This window comes from Gracilinanus agilis, chromosome 2 (assembly GCF_016433145.1).
Source record: "Gracilinanus agilis isolate LMUSP501 chromosome 2, AgileGrace, whole genome shotgun sequence".
Classification (NCBI taxonomy): domain Eukaryota; kingdom Metazoa; phylum Chordata; class Mammalia; order Didelphimorphia; family Didelphidae; genus Gracilinanus; species Gracilinanus agilis.
In genome coordinates, this window is record NC_058131.1 from 364,134,419 (window position 1) to 364,157,607 (window position 23,189).

Here is a 23,189-nt window from a genome sequence, read left to right on the forward strand (position 1 = left end):
TCCCTCCTTCCCTCCCTCCTTCCTTCCTTCCTTCCTTCCTTCCTTCCCTCCCTCCTTCCTTCCTTCCCTAAGGACAAAAACCCAATTTATTTTATTTATCTAAGGACAAAAATCCAATTTATCCTACCTGTTCAATCCTCACTATTCCATGAAAGGTCCCACCAGAAATGGCAGACTCTCTGCCACCATTCAGGCCTGCTCTCTCTTCAGTAGGAATGTATATATGAAGCCCAACAAAATACCAAGCAGCCTCCTGAGTATTCCTCCTGAGGCTCAGTTCAGTTCCTGGGTGGCATTTTCACACAAATAGGAGGCACTAAGGGAAATGGGGAGCAGAAGAAAAAACTACCACCAAGTGAAGACTGGGAATATCTCTAAATTCCTATTGAGATTTCTTTGTTATTGACATTTGGTCCCATTTTGCCTTTCCAGTCTTATTTTTCATTCTTCTTCCTTTGGCCACTATAGACTTTGGTCAAATTGGATATTTTGAGGTTTCTCAAATATGTCAAAAGAGCTCCTGTCGGGGCAGATACATGGCTCAGTAGATAGAAAACCAGGTCTGGAGATGGCAGGTCCTGGGTTCAAATTTGACCTCAGACATTTCCTAGCTGTGTGACCCCGGGTAAGTCACTTAACTCTCATTGCCTTGCCCTTATTGTTCTTCTGCCCTGGAATACTTAGTATTGATTCTAAGATAGAAGGTAAGGATTAAAAACAAACCAAAAAAAGAGATCGTGACACTATTCCTTTGCTCACTGGTCTCTTTGCCTGAAATGTCCTTATCTCTATTCTAACTTCCTTGGTCCTAGCTGTCCTTTGAGGTCCAGCCCAAATGCCACCTAGTCTATAAAACCAGTACTGATTCCCTAGTGTGAAGGAATCTCTCGCAGCTTTGACCTCCCAACCTTGTGCCTCTAACCAGGCACTTTCACATTCTCCTTTGTTCTAATAGTTGTATTTTCTCTCCTTTACTAGACTGGTGGCTCCATGTTTCCATTCTTTCTTGAATCCCTTGATAAATAGCAGGGTCCTTTGCCACAGCAGGAGCACAATCATTTTTTGTTAAGTCAAATGGAATGCATGAATATATGAAGAAGCAAGTGTTTGGAGGCTGACATACAAACTAAAGCTGTTTCAGTTATGATAACTTTGGGAAAAACTTCATGGGTTGGGGTTTTACTGGAAATGGCTTTCTATTTTGGTTTATAAACTCATCTGCAAGACGTAGCTAATTTTTTTTAACCCTTACTTTTTTGTCCTAGTGATAACTCTAGGAGAGAAGGGGAAGGGCTAGGCGAATGGGGGTTAAGTGTCTTGTCCAAGGTCATACAGCTATGAAGTATATGAGGCCAAATTTGAACAGAGGTCCTCCTAACTCCAGGCTTGACCTTCTGTCCACTGTGCCACCTAGCTTCCCCTATTGTAGCTAATTTTTTGACCTTATCTTTCATCTTAGAATCAATACTATGTATTGCTTCCAAGGTAGAAGAGCAGTTAGGCCTAAACAACTGTGGTTAAGAGACCTGTCCAGGGTCACACAGCTAGACAGTGTCTAAGGCTGGATTTGAACCTAGGATCTCCCATCTCTAGACCTGGCTCTAAATCCACTGAACCAACCAGTTGTCCCTTCAGCTAATTTTTAAAGAATAAAACAAAGTACTAAACTTCATATATTTTTCCCTCTTAAAACCTGTTTGTTCTGCCTTGTGAAAAATAAATTGGATGGAGCATTCTTATCCCTACTGAGAAACAGTATGGCATAATGAAAAGAGCCCTGGACCTGAACCCCAACCTTCCGAGGCCTGGTCATGCCACTTAATACCTAGATCGCATTGAACAAGGCACTTAATCTTCTCTGGGTTCATACTTACTCATTTGTAAAATGGGGAGAAAGCTTAATCAGTCCATTTCACAGAGCAATTATGGGGAAAGTACTTTGTAAAATACAAAATTAAATGAGTTATTAATAGTAACCATATTAACAATTTTGCTTTAAGTTTGCCAAACATCAACAAGTGGCATCAAATTCCTAAAAAGAAGTTTGATCTGGTAAAATAGTCATACACCCAAAATAATGGCACGTGTTATTTAGGGAGAATAAAGATGCTATTGATTTCCCTTTCCTAGTGTTACTGCTCTCCCCTGTCACATCCATCATCACTTCATATACTTATACACATACATATTTATATGTCCTGTATGTGTGTGTATATATGATATATACCTATACAAAAAATAACTGTTCTAGCTTCATAACTCTACATATCCACTCCTAACTTTGAACTGGAAAATGGGAGCAGGATAAGGGAAAAAGTCCTCTAACGGCAATGTGAGTGTTTGTACAAAAAAATGTTGCCTGTCCTAGATAATTCCAGGAGTTTTCATGAAAGACAGGCTATAGAGCCACAAACCAATTGTCTCAGATGGGGAGGTGGTGAATACTCTCAACTAAAAGGTCTTTTCTGACGCCCAAGGTTTTTATCAAAGCTTTTTCAATCCATTTTTGGTCAGAAATCTAGTGATGAGTGACTGGCCTCCCAGAGTCAGAGACTGACTCAGATTCCATTCAGGGCTGGTTACCACCAGGGGAAGTTACATCAGGAGAATGGCTGATGATGCCATGGGCTGGGGCCCAATGGAAGGGCTTTGGAACCAGCCCCTGGCAATCTGGAACAGGAAAGCCTCGTTAGCTATTTCCTTACCTACGTGTTCTAATCAAGCTTAGCTGAACTTATACCTTTGATGGTAGAACTGCATTCCCCTTGAACTGGGTTGAGTCAAACAATCGCTTGGCTCTCCGGGGTTAGTCTAAGGAACACAGTGAAGTGAGGACCACTCACTGTTAGAGCTGGAAAAGCCATCCAATCATTGGTAATCGTCTAGTCCAAAGCCCTTATTTCTGAGCCCAGCAAGGAGTGAATTGCCAAGGTCCTCTGCGTGAGTGGTCTCAAAGCTAGTCCTCTGACTAAATTCTGGGCTCTTTCCATTGCTCCACGATGGACTCCTCCAAGCAAGCAAGAGTGAACATCTATGCAGCATTGTAAGGGTTAGACTAGGGGTGTGTTTTAAACCTCGGTTCCATGGGCTTCTGTATTTCAATATGTGAAAAGCAGAGATGTAAAATGAAACACTGTGTGAGAAACAAAGGGAAAGGCTCTAACGGACAAGGGAGGTCAGGGAAGTTTTTGGGGGAGGTGGTCAGAATTTAAGTAGGGACTTAAATATTGTGCAAGAACATGTACTCTGCTCGGGGGGCAGCTGGGTAGCTCAGTGGATTGAGAACCAGGCCTAGAGATGGGAGGTCCTAGGTTCAAATCTGGCCTCAGACACTTTCCAGTTGTGTGACCCTGGGCAAGTCACATCACCCCCATTGCCTACCCTTACCACTCTTCTGCCTTAGAGCCAATACACAGTATTGACTCTAAGACAGAAGGTAAGGGTTCAAGAAAAAAAAAAAAAAAAAAGAACATGCACTCTGCTTACCAGCCTATAAAGAGGGGGCAGTGACCTCTGACACTTTCTAGCTGGGTGACCCTGGACAAGTCACTTAACCCCCCATTGCCTAACCTTGCCATTCTTCTGCTTTGAGACTAATACACAGTATCTAAGATGGAAAGTAAGGATTAAAAAAAAAACCTAAAACTAAGAAATAACAAAAGACAAAACAAAACGTCAATAAGGAGACACTGAAGATTTTTAAACAGAGGAGTGACCTGACAAGATTTCTCTATGGAAATAGGTTTTGCATGCTAATACATGTATAACCCAGATTTAATCACCTGTCAATACCATAAGAGGGAAAGGAAGGGAGGGAGATAAGTCTGATCATATAACTTAGGAAAACTTGTATGGAAATTTGTTATTAAGATTTGAGAAGGGGCAGCTGGGTAGCTCAGTGGATTGAGAGTCAGGCCTAGAGACGGGAAGTCCTAGGTTCAAATCCGGCCTCAGACACTTCCCAGCTGTGTGACCCTGGGCAAGTCACTTGACCCCCATTGCCCACCCTTACCACTCTTCCACCTAGGAACCAATACACAAAAGTTATGGGTTTAAAAAAAAAAAAGATTTGAAAGCACATGCATGGAGGTGTTCATTGAGTTATGAGAATGGCATTAACGATAAGGGGATGGGAAGATAAGTGATGAAGAAAAAGGGCAGAGAAGAAGCAACCAGTGATGAAGAAGGAGAAGCCATCTTTCACTTTATTACCTTCATGAGTTCGCTGAAATTACTTAATGAGTGGAGATGTATGAAGAAGGCTAAGTTAGGAAGTAAGGAAGGAGAGACATCTGATGTTTCTGAAACTAAGAAAGGAGGAAGTGTCCACCAGTAGGGGCAGTCAACATATTTCTCTGGAACATTTATTCCTGAGAAGTGAAAAAGGATAGCATGACTGAAAAGGGCCATTGAATTAATCAATCAGTAGATTATTGGTGCTATAAAGGGATCAAGATCTAGAGCTAAAAGGAATTTTAGAAGTCCTTTAGCCACCTCCTTCCTCATTTTATGAATAAGGAGCTAACTTTAGAGAGGTTAGGGGGTCTGCCCAAATTCACACAGCTAGGAAGTGACCAAGCTGGGCTCCCTGATTCTAAATCCAGTACTCTTTCCACTGTACCATGCAGTCAGCCCCATGAATCTTAGGTTTGCCCATTCACCCAATCGACAAATGTTTACCAAGAGCTTACTAGGTAAGGGCGGCTAGGTGGCTCAGTCAATTAAGAGCCAAGCCTAGAGATGTCCTCGGTTCAAATCTAGTCTCAGACACTAGCTGTATGACCCTGGGCAAGTCACTTAACCCAGATTGCCCATCCCTTACCACTCTTTTGCCTTGGGACAATATATTGATTCTAAGACTGAAAATATGGGTTTAAAAAAAAGAGAGAGCTTACTAAGAACAGAGCCCAGTCCCAGGCTGTTGTTATTGTCTTTGGCATTTAAACAATCCCTTCTTCCAGACAACACAAGGACTGAAACCTCCCAGCCTGTGCCTTCTTTCAGGTGGGAGCCCAAAGTGCTCTTCCACATGTATCACAGTCACAATAAGATTCATTTGTTGGAGTCTGATCCGTTACAGATCAAAGCATGCCATCTTCCACTTTTAATTCCTTCATGAGTTTGCTGAAATTACTTATGAATGGAGATGTATGAAGAAGGTTAAAATTAGCTACATTTTTATCCTGACTGTGGCTGAAATGAAGAGATACATAAGGATTATGGTTCCTCAGACTTGGGAGGCTCAGTCCTTTAGACTGAGGGTTGCGGAAGGGAAGAGACAAGGGAAAAAATGAAGAAATACAGAACAGCTGCCCTTGTCCCACTGTTCCTCAGAACAGCTGTCCTTGTCCCACTGTTCCTGACCTACTGTCTCCTCCCCTACCCAATAGACCAGGGGTCCGCATCATATGGCTCTTGAGCCATATCTGGCTCTTCTGAGGGCCAGATATGGCTCTTTCTGCAGGAGCCATAAAGTCCATTTTTTTTCAGGTGCTGTTACAGGAGCACATACTGTGAGCACTGCACGGCTCTCACGAAATTACATTTTAAAAAATGTGGCGTTTATGGCTCTCATGGCCAAAAAGGTTGCCGACCCTTGCAATAGAACCAGTTTTAGGAAATGGAACAGAAAGAATGGAGAAGAGATGGGAAAGGTGGTCATTGAACCTGCTCAAGAGTGAGACAACGCATTTAAAGTGCTCACAAGGAACAGAGGAGCAATGCTATCTCTCATCCCCTAATCCCCAGTGCTATCTCCTAAAATACCAAAGTCTTTCACAATTCACACACCTGTTAAGAGACTGGGGTTCTAGTCCTATCATGGGTGGTCCCTAACTGGCAGGGTGACTCTGACTCTGGGCAAATCCTAGGTCTTCCATGGCCTTCAGTTACCTCATCTGTAAAATGTGGAAGTTGGATTGGATAGTTGCTAAGATTCTATGTCAATTTAAACAGAGATGGGTTTAATATGTGGACTGGGAGCATGGAGTCCTCAGGTTTTGACTGTCTTTCCCCTTACTCCTTCACTGGTCTGCTTTCTGGTCCCTTGACTCTGAATAGTTTGAGTTGATCAAAGACATGGGCATAGGGGCAGCTGGGTGGCTCAGTGGATTGGGAGCCAGGCCTAGAGATGGGAGGTCATGGGTTCAAATCTGGCCTCAGACACTTCCCAGCTGTGTGACCCTGGGCAAGTCACTTGACCCCCATTGCCTACCCTTACCACTCTTCTGCCTTGGAGCCAATGCACAGTATTGACTCCAAGATGGAAGATAAGGGTTTTTAATTAAAAAAAAAACGAACAAAAAAAACTCTGAGGGATTTATGGTAAAGATGCTACCCACATTCAGAGGAAAGACTGCAGGAGAGGAAACATATAAGATAAACAATTGCTTGAATGCATGGGCTGAGGCGGACATGATTGGGGATGTGGACTCGAAACTACCACATCAATGCAACTAACAACAATTTGGAAATAGACCCTGAACAAGGACACATGTTACAACCAGTGGAAATGTGCATTGGCCATGGGTGGGGGGAGAGCAGGGGGTGAAGGGGAAAGTAGGGGCATAAAGTATGTAAACAGGTTAAAAATGAATATTAATAAATGTTTAATAATTTTTTAAAAAAGCCATATACTACTAGGGTTCCTAGTCTTCACTTAAGTGGGTAGCTAGTAAGGCCTGAATTCCTACCCTTCAAACATCTTTACTCTCATAAGTCACTCCTTATCTCCCCTCATCTGTTTCCCCAGGTCATGGAGCAGCAGAAACATGAAGCTAAATATAATAAACATCCCGAGAACAAAGAAAAAAAAATGAGCTCCCCTAATAATCCAAATCTTCTTCTCTGGACCTTGGGTTTCCTATCTGAACGCTTTGTAAATGTGAACCACTATTATTACTAATTAAAATGAAGGGAGTGGTGGTGGACCTTATCCTAAGCTCCATTCCAACTCTGAATTTTGTAAAATATACTCTGTCAAGAGTTCTCTATCATCCTCTCATCTGGAAGCACCAAGACCACACAGGGCTCCTAGACACAAAATGGTACACAGAGTTAATGGCTTTCCCAGGCTGTAGCGGAGATGCTGGATAGAAGGAAGGGCTCAGATGCCCGCTGGCATTTAGCATTCGGATGCTCAAGTGTGGACATACTGACTACCACTAACATCTTTATTGTCAACTAAAGTCTGACTTTCAGGAGGGGGAGTGCGTCTGTCTGAACAGAACTGGAGGCACTAAGGGAGCTCAGTAGGTCACATATAGAGTCTTTGAAAGGACTATGAAGTGGCTCTCCAGCTAAGAGCTGGCCACCATATAACATGGAATCTCCTCTTTTCCCCATCCTTTAAAGTCTCTATAATTCCTATAATGGCTGTAAAGCCCTGAATGCTTACAGTTGAACTTGCAAAAGCAAAAAACTATTGCTGCAACCCTGCATTACATTCCCAAGAGTAAGAAAAATGTTAGGAAGGAAGGGAGTATGTGAGTCTGAGAGGAGCCAAGGAAGGCAAAGGAAGTTAGACTGGTACTCACTGATTGCCCCAGTGTACGTTGGTTGCGTGAGGTCTTTGGGCACCTTCCGGTAGATGTCAAATCTGAAAGGAGGAAAAGCAGCAGGGATGAGCCAGGCAGGACATTTCAATCTATCACCTCCCCATGGGGATGAATATCACCAGTCATTTCTCCCCTTACAATTCCAGTCCAATCATGATCCTTTCTGTGGTGAGGCACAGGGGGTTGGCAGGCAAGGACAACAATTGTTCTTTTGGAATGTTTATATAATTGTATGACATTTCCTTTCATCTTTCCCCTGTCTTCATCATTATTTTCCTTTCTCTCTTCCTGCCCAGGCCCAGATCAGGTCTGGGTCAATGATAAAAATATATTTGGTGGATTTTGTATTTCAGAAACAATTGAACTTTTCTGGCTGCTGAAATGACAGAAATGATTTCTACCCTTTAGGATCTTTTTTTTTTTTTTTTTTTTTTTTTTTTGAGGGAGAAAGAGTAGGAAGTGGGAATGAGTTAGATTTCCCAGAATTATGCTAAGCAGTTTACATTGCCTCATTTGATTTGTACAGCAACCCCAGGATGTAGGTGCTTTATCATCTCCATTTTATAGATGAGGTAACTGAGATAAACAGAGGTTAAGTAATTTACTTAAGGTCATTTAGCCAGTAATAGCAAGCATCTGAGGGTAGACTTTAACTCAAGTCTTCTTGACTCCAGGACCAGTGTTCTAGCTACTGTGCCACCTAGCTGCATGCCTCTGACATAAAAGGCTGGTGTTTTTCTGTCTTTTAAAATTGTGAATTCTGCTTACAATACCTCTTCTGCACCTATAATACTGGTATCCATTTTTTTTTTTTAATAAATCCTTACCTTCTGTCTTAGAATCAATACTGTGTATTGGCTCCAAGGCAGAAGAGTGGTAAGGGCTAGGCAATGTAGTTAAGTGACTTGCCCAGGGTCACACAGCTGGGAAGTGTCTGAGACCAGATTTGAACCTAGGACCTCCCATCTCCAGGCCTGTCTCACAATTCACTGGGCTACCCAGCTACCACCCAGCTACACCTCCCCCCATCCATTCTTGCTTTTCCACCCACATGGACGGCCATCACCTCAGTTTAGCTCCTCATCAACGTTTCTCATCAGGAATACTGAAATATCAGCCTTCTAACCCAGGGGTTGGCAACGTATGGCTCTCGAGCCATATCTGGCTCTTTTGAGGGCCAGATATGGCTCTTTCTGCAGGAGCCATAAAGTCCATTTTTTTTCAGGCACTGTTACAGGAGCGGCACTGTGAGCACTGTACGGCTCTCACGAAATTACATTTAAAAAAATGTGGTGTTTATGGCTCTCATGGCCAAAAAGGTTGCCGACCCCTGTTCTAACCAGTCCTTCTGCCACCATGTTTCTTCCATTTGTCATTCATTCATACAACTGCCCTAGTAATCTTTCTAATGTACAGTTCTAATCTTGTCACTCCTCTGCTCAAAAGTTTTTAGGATCTCTCTCCACCACCCCCATCACATATAGTAGTGGGCTTGGAGGGAGGAAGGGCATTGAAATGCTAGAAAGGATTTATACATTCATATGCAAATCCAGAAATAAACATTCTACAGATTCAATATCTTGTACAATTAGGTATAAACTTTTTTTTTAAAAAATGTATGTAGCTCCTGTTCTGATTCATAAAATACATAATCATTTAAAAGAATCACTGAATTCATAAGAACTTTTGTATCATTCATTATGTGTTTTCTCAATCAAAAGATATTTAAAGAACAATTGTTATATTATCCTGTGGGGGAGTTGGGAAATGATCTGACATTAAAACTGGGTCCCTGGGGGCAGCTGGGTAGCTCAGTGGATTGAGAGCCAGGCCTAGAGACAGGAGGTCCTAGGTTCAAACCCAGCCTCAGCCACTTCCCAGCTGTGTGACCCTGGGCAAGTCACTTGACCCCCATTGCCTACCCTTACCACTCTTCCACCTATAAGTCAATACACAGAAGTTAAGGGTTTAAAAAAAAAACAACACAAAAACCTGGGTCCTTGATGATGAAGCATGCTGTCAATCTTCTGACAGAGAAATGATTTAGAGAGAGATGAAGAAGGGGCAGCTAGGCGGCTCAGTGGATTGAGATCTGGTCTAGAGATGGGAGATCCTGGGTTCAAATTTGACCTCAGACACTTTCTACCTGTGTGACCCTGGGAAAATTGCTTAACCCTTACCTTGGAAGCAATACCCAGTATTTATTCTAAGATGGAAGATAAGGGTTTTAAAAAGAGAGAGAGAGAGATGAAAAATGAGACATACTTTTTTTGACACGACCAATGTGGTAAGTTAATTTGTTTGATTATTCACATTGGTGACAAGTATTAACTTTTCTCTTTTTTTTTCCACTGGGAGTGGAAAGGAGATGGTGATTAGGACTAGGATTCTTGTCTTCCATCCCTTCCATCCACACCTCTCCTAATGAGAAGAGAATAAAAGGAAGGTTGGAAAGAATCATGATTAGGGCAGTTTAAAAGTGACAAGCTGAATTGAAACTAACTATACAATAGGGATTTGCAGTTTTATGAACAACTTCTCTCTTGTTCCAGTATACATAGAAATACTTATTTTATTAGGGTTTTTTTTTAAAGTTCAGAATTAAAAAATAAATAAATGCAATGGAAAAGGGGGGCTCTTATACCTTGGGTAAGTCCTTTATCTTCTCATGCTCTCAGCAAATCTCTAAGGCTATCAATTGCAGAGAAGAGAGCTTCCACCATAGGTCCTCACTGAGGAGTTCTCCATACCATTAAAATCATAGGTTCCATCTCTATCCTATTATATGTGTGTGTGTGTTTATTTATTTTATGTGGTTTTTGTATGCATGTATTTATTTATTTTAGGGCTTGGAATCTTTGAGCTAAAAGGCAAACCATAAAAATAAAAAAAAAAAAAAAAAGGTAAACTACAAACTTTCAAGTCTGATATTTAGGATCTTCTACAAGCTAACTTCTAACCAGGTCTATTTTGTTGCATTAAACAACTCCTAGGGAAGAAAACTGTTCTCCACATATAATCATAAAGGGATAGTTAATCTACATAGCACAGAGGATAGAGTATCAGGCCTGGAGTTGGTAGGACTTGGGCTCAAATCTGATCTCAGACTCTTTTTAGTTGCGTGACCTAGGGCAAGTCTCTTAACCCTGATTGCCTAGCCTCTGCTGCTCTACTTCTTAAAATTGAAACTAAGGGGCAGCTGGGTAGCTCAGTGGAGTGAGAGTCAGGCCTAGAGACAGGAGGTCCTAGGTTCAAATCCAGCCTCAGACACTTCCCAGCTGTGTGACCCTGGGCAAGTCACTTGACCCCCATTGCCCACCCTTACCAATCTTCCACCTATGAGACAATACACCGAAGTACAAGGGTTTAAAAAAAAAAAAAAGAAAAAAGAAAAAAAAATTGAAACTAAGATAGAAGGTAAGGTTTTAAAAAAAAACAACAAACCACAACACCTTATAATCATAGAAAGTTGTCTGAGAATACTGAAAGAAACAATCTGCCTAGGCTCTGTCAAAATCTATCAGAGATAGGACTTGAATTCAGGTTTTCTGGACTCCAAGAGCAGGCCCCTCTTCACTTGATCATGCTGCCTATGGTACCATGATTGAAAACTTTTTACTTTTTTGCCCTTCAGTTTGGCAGGAGAGAAAAGAACATGCCAGGTCAGGATGTGAGTGGAAGTAGCGGGGGCATGGAAGAGAACCAGTTGTTGCTGACCTATGGATAAGCTATTTTTGCTCTTCAGGGGAAGGGTGTTGACTATAGTGGAAATAATTTATTTTAGGAACTTGAGCAGGCAGGTCATCCAAAGAAGGGAGAAGAGAATCTCTCCAGGTACATTTCAACTCAACAAGTATTTATTAAGTACCCTAAGTATTCATTGAGCAAGGCACTACAATAAATACAGATACAACCAGAGCAGGAAAGGGAGACAGGCAGATAATGGGGAAGTGATACAAAGAAATAGCACCTTAATGAAGGAACCACACTTGGAATCCAAGGACAAGTTTTCAAATCTAGGTTAAAAATGTTGTCCCATGCCTTTGGGGCAAATCACATTTCTTCTATAGGGCTCAATGTCCTTTTCAGGAAAATGCAGGATTTGAACTCTATGATCTCCTAGTCCCAAGATTCTATAGGTCTCAGGAATCCAGCTTGATTGATTACCTTAAGACTCTGAATTCCCACCATCAATATATTCACATCGAAACCCCTGGTTTCAATCACACTACTACTACTGAATAAGTCTGATGTATCGATGTGTGGAGGGGAGGAGAATGATGAATCCCTTTTAGTTCACCCTTGAGATTTTTATTACAGTCATCCTTTGAGTTGATGGTATAATTTTATTATTCCTGTTTTGTAGAGGAGGGAACTCCGGCTCCCTGAAGTGAATTATTCTACCCTGTGTTAACTAGCTTAGGTGACAAAACTCAAAACTGTGGTCTTCCCATACCTAGCCCAGTGTTCTCCTTTCTACCTCATGCCACCTCTCTTCCTTGGCTCTTAGTCTGGCACTCTCCCCACGATACATGGATAGTAGTCCATATGTCCACTCTAAGCAATATCTTTGTTAATGACTTTCATGAGAGGACCAAAAAGATGTCTGTCAAATCTGAAGAGGACACTAACTTAGCTGGGGACTCTGGGTGAGAGAGGACCAACATCCAAATGACCTTGAGTAGTAACTTGAGAAGGATGATATTCAAAAGGGCTAAAAATCTAGTATCACAAACACTAGCCGGATGCACAAAAGCATATCACCAAGACCTTGGGGTGGGGGTGGGATGTCACAACTGACCACGGGCCAAATGAATCAGCAATACAATGCCACTGTGACAAAGGCCAGCAGGAGACAAGGATAAATTAATAGGTCTATGGCATGCCAAGGACAGGAAGTAATCCTTCCACTGTGTTCCAAATTAGTCAGCCCCTCCTTAAAGTAGAGTATCATGTCAACTTTGGTCACCTCACAGTAAGAAGGACGCAGACACACCGGATATGTCCTGTATGAGAGCAATTCCAGGGATCGATGAGTTGGGAAAGAGGTTAAATGAAATGGGGGCATTCAGCCTGGAACAAATTGCTTCATTCCTATAATCATCAATAACAGCCACGATGTCTCCCATTTAAATCTGGCCCTTTGAGGTTCACCAAGTGCTTTACTCACAACCCACAGAAGAACAAGAGGAAATTCAATTATAGTTCTTAATGAAGAAGATGAAATAGAAAGTGTGTTCTTTTTGCCTTTTAAAGACTAAATGGGGGGCAGCTGGGTAGCTCAGTGGATTGAGAGCCAAGGCTTAGAGACGGGAGGTCCTGGTTTTAAATATGGCCTCAGACACTTCCTAGCTGTGTGACCCTGGGCAAGTCACTTGCCCCCATTGCCTAGCCTTTACCGGTCTTCTGCCTTAGAACCAATATACAGTATTGATTCTAAGACAGAAGGTAAGGGTTTAAAAAAATAATCAAAAATAAATTTAAAAATAAATAATAAAATAATAAAAATTAAAACTACATTGGAAGAGATGAGTTTAAAACTAAAGCAGGGGATATCTCAATTTGACTTAATATCATGGCTCTAAGGACAAAAAAAAGACAGTATTGATTCTAAGACAGAAGGTAAGGGTTTAAAAAATAATAATTCAAAATAAAAATCTAAAAATAAATAAATAATAAAATAAAAATTAAAGCTATGTTGGAAGAGATGAGTTTAAAACGAAAGCAGGGGATATCTCAATTTGACTTAATATCATGGCTCTAAGGACAAAAAAAAAAAAAAGACTCTCAGTCCCCTTTTGTTATTGTTTAAAAAGCCATTTGTGGCATTTAACACACATGACTCTTCATTTCACAGACTAAAACCTGCTCACGTCCTAGCAGATGGCTTGCTTCAACCACAAAAGTCCATCATGCAAGAAGCAACCTTCTGGCAATGTCTCACTCCATATCTGCCCTGGACAACATAAATACAGTCCTCGAATGACAGATGTAGTCTGCTACTAGACTCATACCAGTTCAACTTAGTAGCTAGTCTTTAGGCATCTGAATGCCTACTGTTAGGCTAGCTGAGAGCATTCATTAGAGCTTGAGCTCTGCGGAATCTAGAGCCATTCTCCATATCATGATAAGACAGAAGAATAGGATTTTAGAAAAGGGAAACTAATACTAGTTTATGTGTATATTGCACTGCCAATGTGTACATAAGAACCTTATATACATATTCTCCTCTGATCTGCAGATCCCCCTAGTGAAGTAATACAAGTACAGGTATCCCTTCTACACAGCGACTTTCTCTATTGTGGTTTTGGTATATTGCGGGTCTGCATAAGAAATGAAGTGGAAATTTTGGGGGGAGTTTCACAGAAACCACAGACAACACATGAAGGCCAACAGATAACAGAAAAAGTTTAGAAACTCAGAAATGCATAAAATATAAGTATTGTATAATATCAACATATCTTAATCTAATAACACAAATATGCACAATTTCTTTTTCAAAGTTGTTAAAGTATGTGAAAAGAACACAAAAGCCAGCAGACAACAGACAAAGGCTAGAAATGTAAATTATCTTAAAAAGTTTAGTGACCCATAAATGCACAAGATGTATGTGTACTGTTATATATAGTTTTATAATAAGATATTGTAAAAATCCCATAAAAGAAAAAGAACAAAATTCAGACTTCTTCTCTGGTACAAAGGGAGGGCCAAAAAAATCTATGTGGATTTCCCAGATTGTGGGGGTGTTGTGCCCCTTGCTCCAGTGATATGGAAGGGATACCTGTACTATTATCTCCATTTTACAGATGGGAAAACAGGCTGAGCAGTCAAGTGATTTGCTTAAGATATTGTGACTAATTAATGGCAGAATCAGGTCTTGGACATGGCAAAGTAGAAAAAGCTATCAATTACAACTGGAAAATCAAGTCAAAATCCCAGCTCTGTTCTTTACTTCCTGGGTGAATTTGGGCTCATTATTTCACTTCTTTGGGCCTCAGTTTCCTCATTTGTAGAAGGAAAGAATTGCATCAGAGGATCCTTAAGATCCTTTACAACCCTAAATCCAATGCTTCTTCCAGCTCTTCTGTTCTATGTGAAAAAACAGTCTCCTAACAAAGAACATATTATAAAACACAATTTGCCTTCTGGTTTACCAAATGGATAAATTCTTTTTTAACCAAGGTTTTGATTAAAAAATTTTTTTTAACACTAAAAAAAAATTTTAAGTTACAAATTCTCTGCCTCCCTCTAATCCTTCCTTTCCGTCATTGAAAAAGCAAGCAACATTATATCTACTGTACACGAAGTCATGCAAAACTATTAGCTATGTTGAAAAGAAAAAGTGAAAAAACATTTCAGTCTACACTCCAGAGTTCATCACTTCTCTCTCTAGTGGTGGACAGGCTTTTTCACCATGAGTCCTTTGGAACTGCATGGATCGTCATATGGATCAGAGAGGCTAAGTCTTCCACAGTTGCAATACTGCATACAATATTCTCCTGGTTGTGTTCCCTTCACTTTGCCTTATCTAGTGACTATACCCTGTAGCCACAGGTGGATTCAAGAGAAGCTAAGGAGATGATAGTTCCACCTAGATCACTGCAATAGCCTCCTAATTGTAGCGAGGTGGAATACTGGATAGAGTGCTTGGTCTGGAGTTAGGAAGATCTGGGTTCAAATTCAGTTTCAGACACCTACTGTGACCTTGGCCAAGTCACTTAACTGCTCTTTTCCTCAGTTTCCTCAAATGTAAAATTAAAATACAAGCACTCGCCTCTCAGGGTTGTCGTGAGGATCAAATAAGATAAAACTGTAAAAAGAGCTTAGCATAGTGCCTGACACATCATAGGTGTTAAATATTTATTTTTCATCTATCCCTTCCCTTCTTACCTCATGTTCCACCCCCATTCCAAGTCATCCTCTACACAGTTATCCTTTTTAAAGCCTTTTACAACTTGGCCCCATCCTATCTTCTTGTACATTGTAATGCAGTCACAGGTCTTCTTGCTGTTTCTCCCAAATGACACTCCATCTTCTCTCTCGGTATCTTACATTGGCTGACCCCACCCCCCCAATACCTACAACACCCTCGTTCTTTCCCTTTACCTCTTGGTATCCCTTGTTTCCTTCAAAATTCAGCTCAAGTGCTACCTGTTACATGAAGCCTTACCTGTCCCTTCTTTGCTGTATATAATTTTATATATACTTAATTCATGAACATAGGTTCACAGTATCTTCCCCAAGAGAATGTAAGTTCCTTCAGGATAGAATTCATTTTTGCCTATTTCTAGTCCCTGGCACATAGTAGGCACTTTATAAATGCTTGCTTGCTTGCTTAATTACTCTGCCCTGGTCAGGCCACATCTAGAAGACAACAGGCATTTATGAAGTGCATACTATGTGCCAGGCACTATGCTAAGTGCTTTACAAATATTATCATGTGTTTTTTTTCACACAACAACCTGTCAGGTGGATGCTATTATTATCTTCATTTTACAGTTGAGAAAACTGAGGCAAACAGAGGTGAAATGACTTCTTTACACCTTTAGCCAGGAAATATCTGGGGCTGACTCTGGTCTTCTTGACTCCAGGTCCACTACTTTATCTACTTCATCACCTAGATGGCTCTAGGGTTTTGAATCTAGAATTCTGTATTAGAGACCTAGAATAACATATTCTGTTCCAGGGGCATTTTTAGAAAGCACATAGAGAAGCTTCAGTTTACTTAGATGAGTTGAAGAAAGTGGGAGTATTGAACCTGGAGAAGAGAAAATCTGGGAGACATACAGGCTACCTTCAAAGCATCTGAAATGCTGCCAAGAGGGAAAGACATTAGACTGTTCCGATGGGCTCTGGAGGACAGAACTAAGAGCAAGGGAAGGAAGCTGTAGAAAGACGATTTCAGGGGGCAGGTGGGTAGCTCAGTGGATTGAGAGCCAGGCCTGGAGATGGGAGGTTCTAGGTTCAAATCTGGCCTCAGACACTTCCCAGCGGTGTGACCCTGGGCAAGTCACTTAACCCCCATTGCCTACACTTACCACTCTTCTGCCTTGGAACCAATACACAGTATTGACTCCAAGACGGAAGGTAAGGGTTAAAAAAAAAAAAAAAAAAAAAAAGACAGATTTCAGCATGGCAGAAAAGCAGCCCAAGAGAGAAAGGAGTTGCCTTTCAAGAGGCAGTAGGTTTCTCCACATTGGAAGTTGTCAAGCAGAGACTGGATTCTTAGTCACACATTTACCTAGAGCTCAAGGGTCTCAAAGGCCCCTTCTAGCTCTGGGATTCTGCCACTATAAAGTTGAATTGAAGTGAAATTTGATATGCTGAACCCTATTTTCCCCCAGTGATTTTCATTATAAAATTGGAACTACTTTCTTATAAGAAAAAAAAAAGGCATCTCTAGTAGATTCAGTTAGAGACAATCTCAGATGACAGTTTTGTCACAATTTCCCAAAGTGCTGAGGGTACCTCTTAGTAAGACAAGATGTACTGGAACCGTTCAGCAACCAATTGTCCTGAACTGTGTTCTCTCTCTCTGTGTCTTTCTTTCCACCCCATTCCTTCCTTCCTTCTTTCCTTCCCTCCCTTCCTCTCTTTTCCTCTTCTTTCTCTCATCTCTCCTTTTTCTCTCTCCTCCCTGTCTCTTTTTATATATAAGTATATCTCTCCCTCTCTCTCTTCTTCCTTCTCTTTCTATTTTCTCATCTTTCTCTTGTCTTTGTCTCTGTGTAAATGTATCTCCGTGTCTGTATGTATATATGTGTGTACACATACGTATACACAAATGAATAAATGGAATCTCCACCTCACATAAATTGATGTAGCCTGCAATGGTTTCATTGAGTTATTCTGGCCAAAAAATTCATTACCCAGCAGCTAACCAGGTAGAGATGGAGAAAACAGGGAGAGGAAGGTGGGGGAAGCAGAAGCTACATAGCACATTTGAACTCTTAAAACCACAACTCCCCAAAATATTTAAGTCTTTCTTTTAAACTGATAGCAATTGGGGGCAGCTGGGTGGCTCAGTGGATTGAGAGCCAGGCCTAGAGACAGGAGGTCCTAGGTTCAAAATCCGGCCTCAGACACTTCCCAGCTGTGTGACCCTGGGCAAGTCACTTGACCCCCATTGCCTACCTTTACCACTCTTCTGCCTTGGAGCCAATACACAGTATTGACTCCAAGTCGGAAGGTAAGGGTTTTTAATTAAAAAAAAAAAAAAGAAAAAAAANTCTCCCTTATCAGATTGTAAACTCCTTGAGGGCAGGGACTGATCCCCTCCCCCTCTCCAGTGTGCCAAAGGACATTTTTTCACTTCCCCTCCTCTCTCCCCAGCAGCCAATGGGAGTGCACAGGGGGAGGCTCACAGGCAGCAGAGTTGGAGCAGAACAGAGCACTCAAGCCACTCCCCTCCCCCTCTCTACTGGCTGAGGAAATTTCTCACACGACCCACCCCTCTGCCCACTGGCCCAATGGGAGCACTTCTTCTCTCCCCAGTGTGGGGTAAGGGGCTAGACAGGGCACTCCATCTCTAAAAAGTTCACCATCATTGGGCTAGGCAAATGGGGTTAAATGACTTGTCCATGGTCACAATGCTAGAAAAAGTATCTGAGGCCACATATGAACCCAGGTCCTCCTGACTCCAGGACTGGCACTCTATCCTGCCATCTCCCTGTCCTAGCAGGTGCTTAATAAATATTTATTGAATTGGGCTCTCTAAGTAAGTAGCAGAGAAGGTGGCTCTGCATTGGCAAAGCATGTTTCATTTCCTGGGAGTTCCTTCTATTAATGAAGTCACAGGCCTAAGCTCTGGCCCAGATTTATTTAATGTTACGAAGTACTTCACCTCATTTGATTCTCTTTTGTAAAGTTGGTAGTACTGAGAGAAAAGGACACTGGATTTGTAGTTAAAAGTACTTGTTTTTTGACCTAACTCTGTTATTTACTTCCTGGTATAACTCTAAACAAGTCATTTAAGGATCATCAAGTCCAAATCTATTATTTTTCAGATGAGGAAACTGAGGTCCAGAGAGAGAACAATCTTCTTTTTCCAAAGTCCTATGAGTTTTTAAGCATTATCTTCATTTTATAGGTAAGGAAACCTCAGCATCTTTGCCACTCTCTCATTATTCCAGTCTGTTAGGCTGAGGTGGCCCCTTTCCCTGCCAATGCCAGTTTCTCTACTTGTGCCCTTGATTCTGTCCCTTCTTGCCTTCTCTGACACCTTACCCTTTCCCATAAACCCTTCTGCTCTCAACTTTTTAGCTTCTGCTTGTCATCTTCTAGTATGATTTGATCTTTCTAATCCTTGAACCTTTATTTCATTCTATTCCCCATCAAGCTGCCTTCATTTTCTCATGTTCCATTCACTTCTCATATCCTTAACCTCTAGTTTCAATTTTCTCCTACTTGACTGAAGCTGCTTATCTCTCAGACCACTAGTGATTTTGATTTCTAATCCAGTGCTCTTTTCTTGGGTTTCCCCCCTAAGCTGTTCTGCAGCATCTGCCATCATTGTCTACCTCTTTTCCTCCTACCACTTCTGCAAGTTCTTCCCTTCCTAGACTCTCCTGCCGCTATGCAGTGCTTCTTCCTATCTGTCAGAACAATCCTTGAGCTTCCTTTGCAGGATCGCTCTTACATCCCCACCCTTTATACTTGGTTCAGAGACCTCTCCTTTCTCTCTGCATAGTCTTATCACTCACATTCAACTCTATGAAGATAATTCCCAAATCTACATGTCCAGTTTCCATCTCTCTCCTGAGCTCCAGGGACAAATCTCCAGCTGCCCACCTGACAAAGTCACTAAGTCTAAAATTAAATTCATTTTTCTTTCCCCCTCATCCTAACTTCCCTATTCCTGCCAATTGCACTATCTCTACTGCTCCTTTGGTCACCCAGGATCCCAATCTAGTTATTATCCTCAATCAGAACTCCCTCTTACACCCCTCAAATCCATTCCATTACTCGTCAATTGTATCTTGATATATTTCCCATCATTCTCCTTCTCTATATTAGTACCATAGTCACCCTAGTTGAGGCACTCATCATCTCTTTCCTGAATTACCGCAATAGCCTCCTAACCCATCTCAGTGGACCTAGGCTTTCCTCTCCAATCCTTCTTCCATATAGATGTCAAATTGATATTCCTAAAATTCCTAAAATACACATCAGACCACATTACTCTCTTACTCAAGAAGCATAGAGTGGCTCCTCTTTGCTTTAAGATAAATGACAAACTTGTATTTTCCCTTTAAAGCCCTTCACAATCTGGCTTTAGCCTATCCTTCCAGTCTGATTGCACACCATTATCCTCCACATGCTCTGTATCCTGCCAGGCTGGTCTACTTGCTACTCCCTATGTATTACATTCTCGTTAGCCTCTATGCCTCAGTACCTCCTGCCTTGGTTCCCTTCAAGACTCAGAGCATCTCCTTCAGGAGGCCTTTCCTGATTTGCCCCAGTTGTTAGGTTCCTCACCAGCAGTTGCTGCATGTTAATTTTGTAATTATCCTGTATTTATCTGTGAATGTTCTAGATTGCTCAGCATATTCTAAGCTCCTTGAGGATAAGGACTGTTTTCACTTTTTTATTTATATCTTCGGGTCTCAGTACTAATACCAGCGGTGTATAGGTGGCACCTGATAAATCCTTATTGACTGAGTGAAACTCAGAGTTTGAGTAACTTTCTCTTTAAAAATATTTTAATAAATTCATTTGTTACATTAAATGCTCAAGTAACTCCCTTCTTCCTTCTCCTCCTCTGATTGGAGAAGGCATCGTTTAACAAAAAAGACATACGTAGGGGCAGCTCGGCAGCTCAGTGAAAGCTAAGTCTGGAGATGGAAAGTCCAGGGTTCAAATCTGGCCTCAGACACTTCTGGTTATGTGATCCTAGGGCAAGTCATTTAACCCCAACTGCCTAGCTCTTACCACTCTTCTCCCTTAAAACCAAAACCTATTATTGATTCTAAGACATAAGGCGAGGATTTTTTTTAAGGAACAAAATGATATCTATACATCTATAAAACTATGTCTTACTTATTTCTATTTATCAGTTCTTTAGTAGGAGAGCTGAGACATATAAAAACCAAATCTCTTTCAGCTAAATCTAATGCTGTTTTCTACTGCACGAAACACCCCATTTCTACTCCAGATTCTAGTTGATGGCGATCAATTCCAATAACTAAGATCAGTTTTCCCTAAAAAGAAACTTACAGGTCATTTCATAGGATGCCTCAAAGTATGCCCTCTCCCAACACAGTTGGTCATACTCCCACCAACCTTCTCTAGTTATGAAAGATACCTAACCTTGAAAAACTAACACACCAGCAGTTCTGTTCTGCTGATGTCACATGTCTGGAGCACTGCCACATTTAGTATCTTATCTTTTTTTTTCTTCCCCACATACACTATCTTACAGAGAAGCAACGCGTGTAAGACTGACTGCACTTCATAATATGACGAAGGTGTAAAGTCCATATCTCTAGCTTTCATAGACAGGAAGTAAGTAGGAAACACTATACATTTTGTAACAGATTGCAATTTTATGGGTCTACCATACTTTCTCAAAGTGGTCTACAAAAGCTCAACTTTCCCCGAAAGAACCACACATCCTTTCCCCTATTGCTCATGTGACCTAGTTTAGCTATCTCTCTCTGACTAAAGTCAATGTGGGTTCTAACTCATCTTGGGATGGACAAACAGTATTTGTTCCTTGGCTCCCGTTTCATTCAAGCTGTTCTTTTAGTCATATTGGGAAGTTTATCTGTGGAGAAGATGAGGTCTGCTTGATTATATTCCAACTCCTTTCTTAAACTGGAATCCATGGGAAAAAGGCCAGGCTCTGATGAAGTCTCCTGATCTCATCACTGTGGAAACGTGCTTGTCTTAATAAGTCATAACTTTCTCTACCTTAGTAGACCTTCTCCATGATGTGCTACAGCTCCCCCCCCCCTTGCTCCCCTAAATCCATCACCATCCCAAGGCCAAGCACCAGGGGATGATCTTCTTTATACTAGCTGGGCTGACCTTAAGTGACCTACTCTATGTCTATGGCTATATGTGAAGTCTTTTTTGGGGAGCCACTTAACTACCTGTGCAGCCGTGAGCAAGTTATTTTAACTCTCTGAGAATATTAGAGACCTCAAACTGGATGTCCCACAGGTATCTTAAATTCACCTCATCCAAAACTGAACTCAATATATCAACTGAACTCAATATCTTCCCCCCCAAATCCTCTCCTTTTCCTAACAACCTTATTATGGTCAAGAGTCCCACCATTCTTCCAGGCACCCAGGTTCACAGCTTTAGACTTTCCTTTGACACTTAGCTCCCTCTGCCCCCACAATACAAACCAGTTATCAAAGCTTGTGATTCTACCTTCATAACATCCCTTGAATATGCCCTCTTCTCTCCTCTGACAACTGCCATTACCCTGGTATAGGTCCTCATCCCCCTCCCCATGCCTGGACTATTCCAATAGCCTGTTGGTTGGTCTCCCTGCCTCAGAAGCCGCTCTCCATTCCAGCTGTCAAACTGATGCTCCTAAAATGCAGGTCTGATCATATCACCACTCCTCCCATTTAATAAACTCCAAGGCCTCCCTTTTACATCTAGGATCAAATGTAAAATTGGCTTACGAAGACCTTCATTACTTAGTCCCTTTCCACCTTTATGGTCTTCTTATATCTTACTCCCTTCCATGTACTCCAGTGAAACTGACCTCCCTGTTCTATGCTCAGAACACTATTTCCCAACTCTGAGTGCTTTCCTTGGCTGTCTCCCCTGTAAGTGCCATATATATACATACACATACACACATATATACATACACCCATGTTAACACATGCACGTGTTTGTGTGTAACAGTGCTAAATCTTTTACAAACATGTTATTGAATCCTCACAAAAACTCTAGGAGGTGCTATTGTTGCCCTCTTTTTAAAGTTGAAAAAAAAAAGTTAAATGACTTGACCAAGGTCACACAGCTAGTATCATAGGCTAGATTTGAACTCTGATTTTCCTGACTTGGTAGCCAGCAATCTATTCACTGTGACACTTAGCTGTCCCATGCCTGAAATGCTTTCCTCTCTCTCTCCTAGCTTTCCTGATTTCCTTCAAGTCTCAGCTAAATGTGAACATTCTCAAAGAAGCCTTTCCCAGTCCTTATCAGTCTTGGTGACTTCCCTCTAAAGATCATCTCCATTGTTCAGTCATGTCCAACTCTTCATGACCCCATTTTGGGTCTTCTTGGCAAAGACACTGGCATGTTTGCCATTTCCTTCTTTAACTCATTTTATAGTTGAGGAAACTGAGGCAAAGAGTGTTAAGTGATTTGCCCAGGGTCACACAACTAGTTAAGTGTCTAAATCCAGATTTGAATTCAGGTCTTCCTGACCTCAGACTGGCACTCTATCTCTATCCACTGTGCCACCTACTGCTCAATGATTATCTCTAATATATATATATATATATTATACGTCATTGCATATATATTGTCCTCTTCATCAGACTATGAGCTCCTTGAGAGCAGGGACTGTTTTTTTTTTTGGTCTTTCTTTATATTCCTAGCACTTAGCATGATGTCTGACATACAGTAGACATTTATTTATTGTGGAATATCTTGGTTTATATT

General features: G+C 41.3%; 1 long non-coding RNA gene across 1 annotated transcript in view; it reads right to left on the reverse strand.

Moving 5' to 3' along the window:
* The window catches only part of LOC123237491, a 52,125-nt gene that overhangs the window by 3,831 nt on the left and 25,105 nt on the right, over positions 1-23,189 (reverse strand). Inside the window, exon 2 of the long non-coding RNA XR_006505470.1 lies at positions 7,536-7,597. This is a non-coding gene — a long non-coding RNA (uncharacterized LOC123237491). The remainder of the gene's footprint in view (positions 1-7,535; positions 7,598-23,189) is intronic.